General features: G+C 37.8%; 1 long non-coding RNA gene across 1 annotated transcript in view; it reads left to right on the forward strand.

The window, feature by feature from the left end:
- The window catches only part of LOC121483459, a 90,311-nt gene extending 78,076 nt beyond the window's left edge, over positions 1–12,235 (forward strand). Inside the window, exon 3 of the long non-coding RNA XR_005985735.1 lies at positions 12,155–12,235. This is a non-coding gene — a long non-coding RNA (uncharacterized LOC121483459). The remainder of the gene's footprint in view (positions 1–12,154) is intronic.
- The last annotated feature ends 373 nt before the right edge of the window (positions 12,236–12,608 follow it).

A 12,608-nucleotide genomic window follows, 5' to 3' on the forward strand; every position in this document is an offset into this window, starting at 1 on the left:
TGGAGGTTTAGAATGTTACCAATTACACAGCTGTCTCTGTATTTTATTGAATGATTCCATTTCCACCTGGAGTTTGATTTTATGTAGCTATACCCCCATATGATACTTAAAACAAATAATAATAAAAGGAAAAGCACTTCCTTTGTTTAGTCATTTTTCAATTATAAATACATGCAAAGTCAACATGAACATGTAAATGTATTATCAAACTTATTACATCGCTTATTAGTATACAGAAATGTTGGATATCTCGAATTTCATCTAACATTTACCAGTTATTTATACATTAATGTCTCTTTGCAAAAGAGCAAAGATTTTGAATACAGATCTCTCTCGACTTACAATGTCTCAATAAATCGATTGTAAGTCAAAAATATTAAGTCAATAATGGATTTAATGCACCTAACCTACTGAACATCATAGCTTATTTTTATTTATTTATTTATTTATGATAGTCACAGAGAGAGAGAGAGAGGCAGAGACACAGGCAGAGGGAGAAGCAGGCTCCATGCACCGGGAGCCCGATGTGGGATTCGATCCCGGGTCTCCAGGATCGCGCCCCGGGCCAAAGGCAGGCGCCAAACCCTTGCGCCACCCAGGGATCCCCTGAACATCATAGCTTAGACTCGCCTACCTTAAATGTGCGCAGAACACTTACATGATCCTATCTATGGTTGGGCAAAATTATCTAACACAAAGCCTATTCGGTAACAAAGTGTTGACTGTCTCATGTAATTGATTGAATACTGTGCTGAAAATGAAAAACAGAAGGATTGTGTGGGTTCCGAGGGTTTTGAGTGTCTCTGTTGTTGACCCTTGTGATGGCGTGGCTGATTGAAAGTTGCAGCTTGCTGCCACTGCTCAGCTTCACAAGACAGGATCAGACTGCATGTTGCTAGTCAAAGTTGAACCATTGTGAGTTGGGCACCATCTGCACTCAGAAAATTTCTAATTATGAAAGAGTAGTTGTGTTGTTTTAATAATACTGGGAAATCAATTGCAGTGGTTTATAATAACACGTGTATACTACAGAGAAAATGACCTTTGATTTGACTGTGCTCTAGGATTTGTGACATTGTGTCCTATTCTCAAATCAGCTTCCGATAACGAAGCCCTATATTATCAACACAGGTTATTTCTCAACTCTAAAATTCAGTAAAACAGCGTTTTCTTTAGAAAGGATGTGAAGTATTGGATTTATTTATCACAGCATAGTATGTGCCCACTTCAGTATTAAATATACTAAAAATAATTCACCCAATTTACTAGCATTAACAAATAAGCTAAGCAAGTATATAAAAGCACTGCTGCGTGAAAAACAGAGAATGGAGACATATTTGTTTAACTGTTTCTTAAGTAGGGAGACATGCCTAGTTCTATGTGATAGGACTGAAATTTTCTTGATGTTTTAGCCTGTGCCCCATATTGCACAAGCAATGTTTTAAATATTCTTCAACCTCAAACATTTGGTTAAAAGAAGATAAGGTAGTTAATATGCATGGGTGAATGTATGCTCTGTCTGTGGTTGGAAGCCTTTTTTTAAAATAAAAAAGTGAGGCACTTTGCTGACTCAATCGGTACAGCATGCGACTCTTGACTTCAGGGTTGTGAGTTCGAGCTGATGTTGGGTGTAGAAGTTCCTTAAAAAATAAACTCTTTAAAAAAAGTGTAATCTGCATTATGCTATAGTAAGAATGTTAAAAATCTCAGTGATTTAACACAAGAAGGCCTCATATTTGCTCATTCTACATATCCCATACAAACAGGCAGTGAGATGGGGTATGGTAGGTTCACAGATCAATGGATGGTCTACCTTGTGATGCGGCTATTTCAACTGGGGACTTCTGGAGCACCAACGTCAAGGAAAGAGAAAGCATGAAGACTTTCTCCTAATCTTTTTTATTTTTTTTATTTTTTAAAATTTTTTATTGGTGTTCAACTTGCCAACATATAGAATAACACCCAGTGCTCATCCCATCAAGTGCCCCCCTCAGTGCCCGTCACCCAGTCACCCCCACCCCCCGCCCACCTCCCCTTCCACCACCCCTTGTTCGTTTCCCAGAGTTAGGAGTCTCTCATGTTCTGTTTTGGAAGGAAGTGATACAATCATTTCCACTCATATTTCATTGGTTAGCCTTAAGCACATGCTCCCACGTAGCGAGGGAGAGTGGGAATGCAGTTGTCTGCGTTCAGAAAGGAGAGGGGAACTGGATGTTTGTGAATGCTGGAATACTGACCATAAAGAATAAAGCTAATTGTTAAATATATAGAATCAGAGCAGGACAAATCCAGGCATGCCATTAGAATTTGTTTTTTAGATTCTATGTGCTTTAGCTCCAAGAGCCATGGCTTATATGATTTTGTATCTTTAGTGGATATGACAATGCCTGACACATAGGCATTCAAAAAATTTTTGTTTGAATGACGATTTTCCCGGAATCCATAGAAGAGTGAGAGTTTGAGTTGTTGGAATTGGAAGTGATATCTGCACCCAAACTGCAAAATTACTAGATTTATTAGATAAAAAGATATAACCAGTTGATAATAAGTCAACTGATATACATCAGTTTGGTGTAAAGTTAATCCACAAGTTCAACATGATCACCTGTTTTTTTTTTTTTTTTACCTCCTTGTTTAACTGTTTCTTAAGTAGGGAGACATGCCTAGTTAAAATAATTCTAAAAGCTGGCTGAACTGAAGTAGCCAATCAAGGAAAGCTGTCAACATCCCACATATGCCTACTATAAATTCCACTGCACATGCCGCTAAGGTGGTTAACCTCAATCTGTGCTGTTCTGGTATCCACAGAAACATAACCTGAAAGCTAGAAAACATCTTAGAACGTATTTGGTCTTGGGATGTTAACTAATAGAGCACTACTCCTCAGTCCTCTGCCTGTGGCAGATATTTTGCTATATATTTATTTGGGCTTGTGAGTTGAGGGCCATGCAGATAGTTTTCTATACAGACCATGGGCTCACACAATAAGGTATTGTGCTATCAACTTTATATGATTTGTCTAATGCATTTCTTACGATATTAAGGCATGTACTATTATTCTCATTTTACATGTGAGGGAACACAACCTTAGAGAAGTTAAGTATCATGTTAATGGCTACACAGCTAGTAAGGGGGTCCAGGAAATTTTGATTCCAAATCCAGTACTCTTAACTACTGCTCTTAGCCATTATGAAATAATGCAGTCAAAAAAAAAAAAAAAAAAAAGGGCAGCCCCAGTGGCTCAGTGGTTTAGCACTACCTTCAGCCGGGGATAGGATCCTAGAGACCCGGGATCAAGTCCCATGTCGGGCTCCCTGCGTGGAGCCTGCTTCTCCCTCTGCCTGTGTCTCTGCCTCTCTCTCTCTCTCTCTCTCTCTCTCTATGTCTCTCATGCATAAATAAATAAAATCTTAAAAAAAAGAAATAATGCAGTGACAACAGAGTGCAGTGACAATATTGAACCTGGACACTTAGAATCTTTCTGAACACCATGACCCAAGCAAACACTTCCAATCAGTGCTGATTGGAAGGTATTGACAGTGACTGAAACTTATTTTCAACTGTCTTAAATCACACGAGAAAACTGAGGTCCAGAGGGAAGAGGCTGTCCAAGGCTACCCTTGGGGAGATAGGGTCAGAACTAGGAGTAGGAAAACTCTGCAATCCAGACTTGGAATCCCAGGCTCGTACATGGGGATGTCTACTGATATCTCTGCTCCAGCAAGGGTGGCAGCTCAGAAATCCGGGACACTCCATTCTCTTTTATTTTTATTTTAATTAATTAATCAATTTATTTATTTATTTACTGGAGTTCAATATAGCATAATACCCAGTGCTCATCCCATCAAGTGCCCCCCTCAGTGTCTGTCACCCAGTCACCCCCACCCCCTGCCCACCTCCCTTTCTACCACCCCTTGTTCGTTTCCCAGAGTTAGGAGTCTCTCATGTTCTGTCTCCCTTGGACACTCCATTCTCATTTGACAATGGACCCACAAGAGGGCCCAGTTTCAGGGTGCGTAGTACTTGAGTACTTCTAGAAGGCCCAGTGAGTGAACACTTCTTCAATGTTTTCTCATAAAGCATTTAGTCAGACAAATTAGGTGTGCCAAGGGTAATGCAGAGTTTTAAGGAAGACAAGAATTTCAGTGACAGCTTTAGTTTGATTACTCCCAAGTAGGCTAAATCATGTCTGGTGCCTCTGGTCACCCGTGAGGCCAACTCACAAACCAGGAAATCCAGAAAGTCACAGAAAGGAAAATGCTACAGAAGAGGAAGAGAGGATAAGAAATAGGACATGGAAAAGAGATAAAATGATAAAATATTTGTTACACTGATTAATAGAGAGGGGCTTAGCAAAAATTCTCATGGCTATTCCTGTGAAGTTCAAGTTCAGTCATTTGGGTCCTCAAATTTAACACACAGACAAAATATCTCACTTCAGCACGAAGGCTGTAGCTTCTTCAGTGCTTGTTGGTTTAAGATCTTTTTCCTCCCTTAATTCCTCATTTTGTATGGTCTGGATTTCACCCTTTCCCACTGAGCCAGTTGCCTAGGTCACTGTTTTGGGGGCCTTGAAGCATACCAAGGACCCTCAAAGGCAGGCTGCGTGCCTGCTGTTTATCTCAGTCCAAAGCTGTAGTGAATCTCCTCGTCTGATGAGTTTAGGGGCTAACTCAGAGATGAGAGCTAGCTTTGGATGAGAGGTTTCGGGTTTGTAGAAGCACTTGAACCTTTTCAAGAAAACTCTTTCAATTTCTAAAACATGAAGGGTTACAACAAATGAGGGCTCTGGATGTCTTCACAGCAACTTTTCTTACAATTCATTTTCTGTGCATGCATTGCATGCACTGTGCTCTTCACATTGCTAAGAAAGCAACAAGAAAGGAACCTCATTTTACTGCATCTCATTGTGTTAGCAGAACAGAAATGTTGAATGAAAGACGGAAATTAGTGAGGGAAATTCTACATTAACCTTAAGAGCATCTGACAGTACATCATATTCAGTGTAATTTAAACACCCGAATAGAGCAGGCAGTTTAATTAAAGGAAAACTATGAGCTACAAACTTCAGACAATGATTCTAAAGGGTGCTTAACAATATCTGCACTTAACTCATTTCGATTATTTCCAAGGCCCCGGTACCATTATTCTGAGTATCTAACATCACTAAGTTAAGAGAGTTGTAAATGTCAGCCTTGGAAAATGACAATCCAATGTGCTAGTCTAGAAACTAATATTCATGATCATTGTTGATAAAGTGTACTGCTCTTATGTCAGGGGTGTCAGGCAGGGGTGTGTGTGTGTGTGTGTGTGTGTGTGTGTGTTAATGGAAGCACAACCTGATACTTTGGTGTTGCCAAGAGAAATCTTGCTGGAGAAGCATAACTTCAGTGAATTCACTACCAGTCCCATGTCTGACCTTCAGCCTTAGTGTCAGAGATTCTTCTTTACATTGGCATGGGGCTGGGGGGGGGGGGGCGACGATTGCCTTTGTATATGCGTTACTGTTGCTTCTCATAGGAGCAACTGCATTCCCGCTTTCCCTTGAAGCTAGGTGGGATCATGTGAGTAAGTCTAGCTAATGAAATATAAGTGGAAGTGATTATGTCACTTCCCCTCCAAGGCAGTGAAGATATCCAATCTGCAGCCTAAGGGCCCGGGAGGTAGAGCCACTTGAAGATGACTTCGTTTAACTCTATGGACCAATTTTATTGTCTCATAGATGCACACTCTGAGAACAGTCCTATTTTGTTCACTCACACTGTGAGTGAGTTTATCACACTCCCTGATAAGTTGTGTGAAAATCACTTTTTCAGAGACACCTGGGTGGCTCAGCCGTTGAGCATCTGCCTTCAGCTCAGGGCATGATCTCAGGGTCCTGGGATCGAGTCCCACAACAGGCTCCCCTCAGGGAGCCTGCTTCTCCCTCTGGCTACATCTCTGCCTCTCTCTCTCTCTCTGTGTCTCTCATGAATAGATAAGTTAAAAAAAAGAAAATTACTTTTTCAGCTACTATTAATGGAGAGATGAGGAGGCTTAGACTGAGGTATGTGTGGAGAGCTTAACATGAATTGTAGTCACATATATTCTGGAGAAAGGAAGAAAAACATAGAAAATACCTTCTAAATTAAACCTAGTAATTAGGTCTGAACTTCAAGAATAGCAGGAATGGAATCCTATTACCCTGATTTCTGAGGCTGATCCTTCAAGATTAATGTCTGTTGATGACTGGACCCTTTTGGTACACCTACATTCTTGAAAGGGCACTTTTTCTTGTTTTCTAATGCTGAAACTCTGTGACAGTGCCTACTCACCCTGGTCACACTGTTATTTTATACACCAGTTTCAGTGACTGGATCCATTATTTATGTCCCTGCTTAAGTATTTCCAATTTGTTTCCTTTCCCACTAGTCTCAGAGGGCTTAGGGTTAGGAATTAGGGTTCTGCTTTGTCCCCACTCAATCCCTCCAGGAATTCAGTTGCTGCAACTTAGGCCCATGGTTCAGACTGGTTGCCTAGTGCTAGACCTCCCTAATGCTGATGATTTGTCTTCACTAGACCCCTGCTTATAGTTGATGGCTAGACCATCTTGGTGCACCTGCATTCCTTAGAAGGAAGGGCATGCATTTGACCTCTAGACAGAATTAACAACAGTAACTCTGGGGGCTCCTGGTGACACTTATAAATTTCATGGATAAAAACAAAATCTTATAAGCTTCTACAGAAAAATAATAGGTAACTTAAAGAAGGAAGTGACTCAGATCATTATAAGATAATCCAATCTGCAACAGTGAAGGCTATGTGAGTAGAATTTTATTTACATATTCATAAGAATAAAGGACTTTGATTTTACAATTTGATCCTCACATATATTTTTCGTATGTGAGAAAGGAAAAAGGGCATTTTTGATATGTGAGAGCTTGGAAAACAAAACACAACTTTAAGGAACCACTCCAGCTTACTGAAAGATGAATCAGAAAAAAACTAAAGTTCGGAGAAGATTAAATATACAAGGAGCAATAGTGACAATAAAACATAGATAAAATTGAGTAATTGTTGCTAATGTACATGTGAATTATCATGAAAATGTTAAGAGCAGTTTCTGGACAGAGAAAATAAATTAGCTCTGTAAAATAGAGTAACTTAGAACCCACATTTCAAATAAATGACACCAAAGATAAGAAGTGGGGAAAGAATAAAAATATTCAAAGGTTCTCAACTCAGTGCATTGTGGATATGTAGTCATCTTCAGTTTTTGTACATTAATACATCAATATTCTCTTCAAGTAGGTGTTTTACAACATTTAGGGTGTAGAGGAATTATGCAGTGCCTCTTTGAAATTAGTAGCAGAGGGAAAAGAATGCAAAAGGAAAAAATGAAGCACTTAGAAAAAGATAAAAAAGTATACTAATTAAATAGAAAATTAAACAATAAGGTTTTAGAAATAAGACCAGACATATTGGTAATTATAATAAATGTGAATGAGTGGAATTTACCTGCTTAAAATAAAAGTTGTGATTAAATGTACTGCTCACAAAGAAAATACTGAAATTAAATTATATAGAAAGATTAAAAATAAAGACATAATTAAACACATATTAGGAAAATACAAATCAGAAAGTAGGACAAGCAATATTAATATCAGAAGCAATAAAATTTTAAGCCAATAGTATTGTGCTCAGAACAATATATCAGCAAAATCCATAAGGTAAATGCTTTAAGAATCAAGAATTTGATGAAAAACACAATCGCATTGAAAGACATTAACACAGGATAAGTAGGACAAAATCAATAATGATATAAATGAATCAGATAGGTGTAAATGAGGTTGATTTAATAAGAAGAGAGCAGTTTTTCTAACAACAAAGAATGTATATTTTCCCCACATGCCTAGGGGACTTCTATTTTTTAAATTAAAACTTTTTAAAGAATTGAAGTATGTAGTTAACACACTTAAAGGATTTTTTAAAAGATAAATCATGTTGTTGAACTAAGAGAACATTTTAATAGATTCCAAAAAGTCTAAATTTTATAGGCCTTGTTTTCAGACCATAATGCAATTATGACTGTTAAATCAAGAGCAAACAAGAAAAACCTGTGTGTGCATGAGTATACGCACACACGTGCGTGTGTGTATCTGTGTGCGCATGTGCAGATGGGTCATTGTGTGTAATAGTAGTAGTGATAGAAGCAGTAGTAGGGTTAAAGAAAAATTGGTCCAGTTTGAAGCAAAAGGAGACTGCAGAGGGCTTTAAAGGAGATGTCTCCAAACAAATCAGTCAGACAAAGGACAAATACCATATGATTTCACTCATTTGTGGAATTTAAGAAACAAAACAGAGGAACATAGGGGAAGGGGATAAAAAGAGAGGGAAACAAACCATAAGAGACTCTTAATGATAGAGAACAAACTGAGGGTTGATAGAGGGAGGTGGGTGGGGGGTGTGCTAGATGGGTGATGGGTATAAAGGAGGGCACATGTTGGAATGAGCACGGGGTGTTATATGTGAATGATGAATCACTAAATTCCATACCTGAGACCAATATTATACTATATGTTAACCAAATGGAGTTTTTAAAAATTTTTAATTTTTATTTTTCCAAATAGAGTTTACATAAAAACTTGAAACAACAAACAAAAGAGATATTTTCAAGGAAAAAAAAAAAGACAACTATGTGAAACAAACTGTAAGAATGAAAAAACAGAAAGTATTATAGAATAATGGAAGAACTTTATTCTTTTGGCAACAAAAACAAAAGGATAGTTAAAGGCCCTGGGAAACAACAGAAACAAAATCCTGTACAAGAAAGTCATACTCACAAATGTAAAGCAAATGAAAATGGAGAAATGTTTTCAGTACAGTGTAAAAAAGGAGAATCCATTTGACTTACATGGGAAAACCTTGTCTTTATATTTTATTTGTTTATTTATTTATTTATTTGGATTTATTTATTTATTTATAAAGATTTTATCAATTTCTTTAGAGGGAGAGAGAGTGTGTGTGTGTATGAGTGTGAGTGTGAGTAGGGACGGGGCAGAGGGAGAAAGAGAGAGGATCTCAAGTAGACTCCCTGCTGAGCATGGAGCCTGATACAGGGCTCAATCTCACAACCCTGAGATCATGACTTGAGCAGAAACCAAGAGTTGGAGGCTTAACTGACTGAGCCACCCAGATGCCCCATTTTTAAAAATTTTTATGTATTTTCAAACTTACAGAAAAAGTGGCATAAATACTGAAATTTTATATACTATCTTCAGACTGACCAACTGTTTCTCTTATATTTCCTCTGTTCTTCTGCTTATTTTGGGCTTATTTTGATCTTCCTTAACATGACAGTTGATATCATTGAATTGAAACCTTTCCTAATATAGACGTTTAGAGTTCTAAATTTCACGGTATGTGATGCTTAGCAGCATCCCACATATATTGTGTTTTCATTCAATTTAAAATGTTTTCTGATTTTTTTGATCTCTTCTTTGACCCATGGCTTATTTAGAAGTATGTTATTTTTCAAATATCGTGGATTTTCCAGATATTTTTCTGTTATGTATTCAGAATTAAATTATAGCCAGAATACATACTTTTCATGGTTTGAATGCTCTTAAATGTATTGGTATTTGTTTTATAGCCCCAAGCATGGTCTGCCTTGATAAATGTTTCATTATTTTTTAAAAGAATGTATATTTTTCTATTGTTGAATAGATATTCTAAATTGTTAATTAGGTCAGGTCAATTGAGAATTGTTCAAGTATTCTGTTTCTTTCATAATTTTCTGTTTACTCATTGTATCAATTGAAAGAGGGTTCTTAAAATCTCCAATTCTAATTGTGGATTTGTTTGTTATTCCTTTCAGTTCTATCAAGTTTTGCTCCATGCATTTGGAAACTCTGTACTCTTGATGAATTAATTGACCATTTTACTTCTCCTTCAATTATGAAGGATAATTTTGCTTGAGTACAGATTTCTAGGTTGTGTTTCCCCCCCAACACTTTATTTTTCATTTTATTATTTTTTAAAGATTTCATTTATTTATTTGACAGAGAGAGCATGAGCACAAACAGGGGAGTGGCAGGCAGAGGCAGAGGGAGAGGGAACAGCAGGCTTCCTGCTGAGCAAGGGTGGCTGTGCAGATCTTGATATGGGACTTGATGTGGGGCTTGATCCCAGGACCCTGAGATCATGACCTGAGCTAAAGGCAAAGGCTTAACCCACTGAGCCACCCAAGCGGTGGGGCACCTCCAACTTCACTCTCTTGTTGCTTGCATAGTCTATGAAGAGAAGTTGGATATAATTCTTATCTTTGTTTTGCTCTAGGTAAATTGTTTTTGCTCCCCTTCCATGGCTTCTTTAAAGATTTTGTCTTTGGTTTTCTATAATTTGAATATGAATACCTAGGTGAGATTCTTAACAAATTTATTCTGCTTATTGTTCTCTAAGGGTCCTGGATCTGTGGTTTGGTGTCTTTAATTAACTTTGGACAATTCTCAGTCCTCTTCATCTTTGTGTATCTACTACTTTTTTCCCCCGATAGTTATGTGGTGGTGAGGTGTAGGGGAGGGGAAGGGTTCTATGTTTCTATGATTAATTCTCAATCTTTTAGTGAGCCAATGCTCTGGATTATGAACTTCCCACGAATTTCTTGAATTTCCGCCCCCCTTAGGTGGGGCAGGTTGACGAGAATGAATTGGAGTTTGTTATTTCCCTTCCCCTAGGTGATACAGTTCTGATAATACCCCAGAAGGTCAGGCTCTGGTTAACTAATTTTCTCTGAGGGCAAAACTTTACACAAATAACATAATGCTCTAGTGTACTTCAAAATGATTTTTTTCCCTTCCCCCTGCCAGAAGCACAAGGGGTTTTTTTTCTGATATTTATTGTGGGGACCTGGTCTAGCTCCTAGAGGTAAATCTCAGTATCATGGTGGTCCCCACACAGGTGGTGCTGGTGGCAGGACCAAAACCAAAAGGGGTCGTAGCTGAATTCACAAGGGGATGAATGGAGCTGTGTCTGAGTCTTTTAGCTGGACCACAGTTGGTATGCCACCAGAGCATGGACAAGCCTTGTCAAAATGGCCTTGCTTTAGGGGCTCCTGGGTGGCTCAGTCAGTTAGGCATCTGCCTTGGGCTCAGTTCATGATCCCTGGGTCCTGGGACCCAGCCCCAGGTTGGGCTCCCTACTCAGAGAGGAGCCTGCTTCTCCCTCTGCCCCTCCCCCTGCTTGTGCTCTCTCTCTCTCTCTCTCTCTAAAATAAATAAAATCTTAAAAAAAATGGCCTTGCTTTGGTTTTTGCTCCACCAGGGTTTCACAAGCTCCTACTTGAATCCCAACAGTCTTACAAAGGTAAATGTTTTTGTCTGTGGATGGCTGTCAAACTATTGTTGTTGTGGGAGGATTTAGATGGGGGACCTCCTATTTTGCCATCCTGCTTTCAAATATGTTTTAAAGAGATTTAAAAAAGGGGGAAAAGAGTTGTTTACCCACAAAGTTAGTGTTTTCAGTGCTTTGAATTAGGTTGTTTGGATCCATATTTTCATCTGGTAGGATTTTCCTCCTCTTTACAGAATACCTTCCATATTTTTTGGTAGTGACAGTCAGATGGTGATGAATTGTTTCAGTGTTTTTGTCCCCCTGAAATAGTCTTTATTTTGTTTTGAGTTTTGAAAAAAATATTTTGTACTGGGTATAGAATTCTAGGTTGAGAGGATTTTGTGCTTTTAATACTCTAAAGATCTCACTCCAATGTTTCTGTTTTGGACTGATTCCAAGAGATCTGCTACCATTTCTGACTTTTATTTTGTTATACCTAATACATTTTTTTCTTATTTATTTTAAAAGATTTTACCTTGATCTCTGATTCTCAGCGTTTGATTTTGATGTCTGTCTGTTTTCTTCATGATCTTGCTTGGGCTTTGAGCTTCTTGGATCTCAGGGATTATAATTTTCATCAAATCTGGGAATATTTTGGGCTTAGTTTTTCAAACCCTGTTATTATTTTATTCTAGAACTTTAAATTCATATATGCTAGGTTACTTTTTGTTGTCATAGATCTCTTACAATGTGGAGTTTTTTTTTCCATTTCCTTTTCCCTATGTATTTTGTTTTGAAAATTTTCTATGCCACTTATCTAGTTCATTAATTTTTTATTTTTCAGTGTTTTCACTGAAGTCCCTGTCAGCATTGTGCAAACTCCAAATTCTCCTTCGACTCTGAAACTCCCAGAAGCTCTTTTCATGAAGCCAGGGTAGGGTAAGTGAGCTCTATCATTATTTTTTTTTCAATCTCTGGCTGTCAATAGATAATACTAAAGATGATAAATCATGAAATAATGATACAATATATCTGCTTCTCCTGCTCCTAGAAAAGTATCTGACACATATTAGGTGGTTAATACATTTAATACATTAATAGATGAAAATAGGATTGGAGGTGATTGGAGTGGATGCTTTTCTTCACAAGGTCTTCTTTATTATTTGCCTTTTAAAATGTGACCATATTCATATATTTATTTTAAACATTATATAGAAAAAGTTAAATTGTTTAACTCTCAGTTTAACTATAAACAAACTATATCCGCATAACTCATATCTGCCAGAAAATTTAATTTG

Source organism: Vulpes lagopus, chromosome X (assembly GCF_018345385.1).
Source record: "Vulpes lagopus strain Blue_001 chromosome X, ASM1834538v1, whole genome shotgun sequence".
NCBI lineage: Eukaryota > Metazoa > Chordata > Mammalia > Carnivora > Canidae > Vulpes > Vulpes lagopus.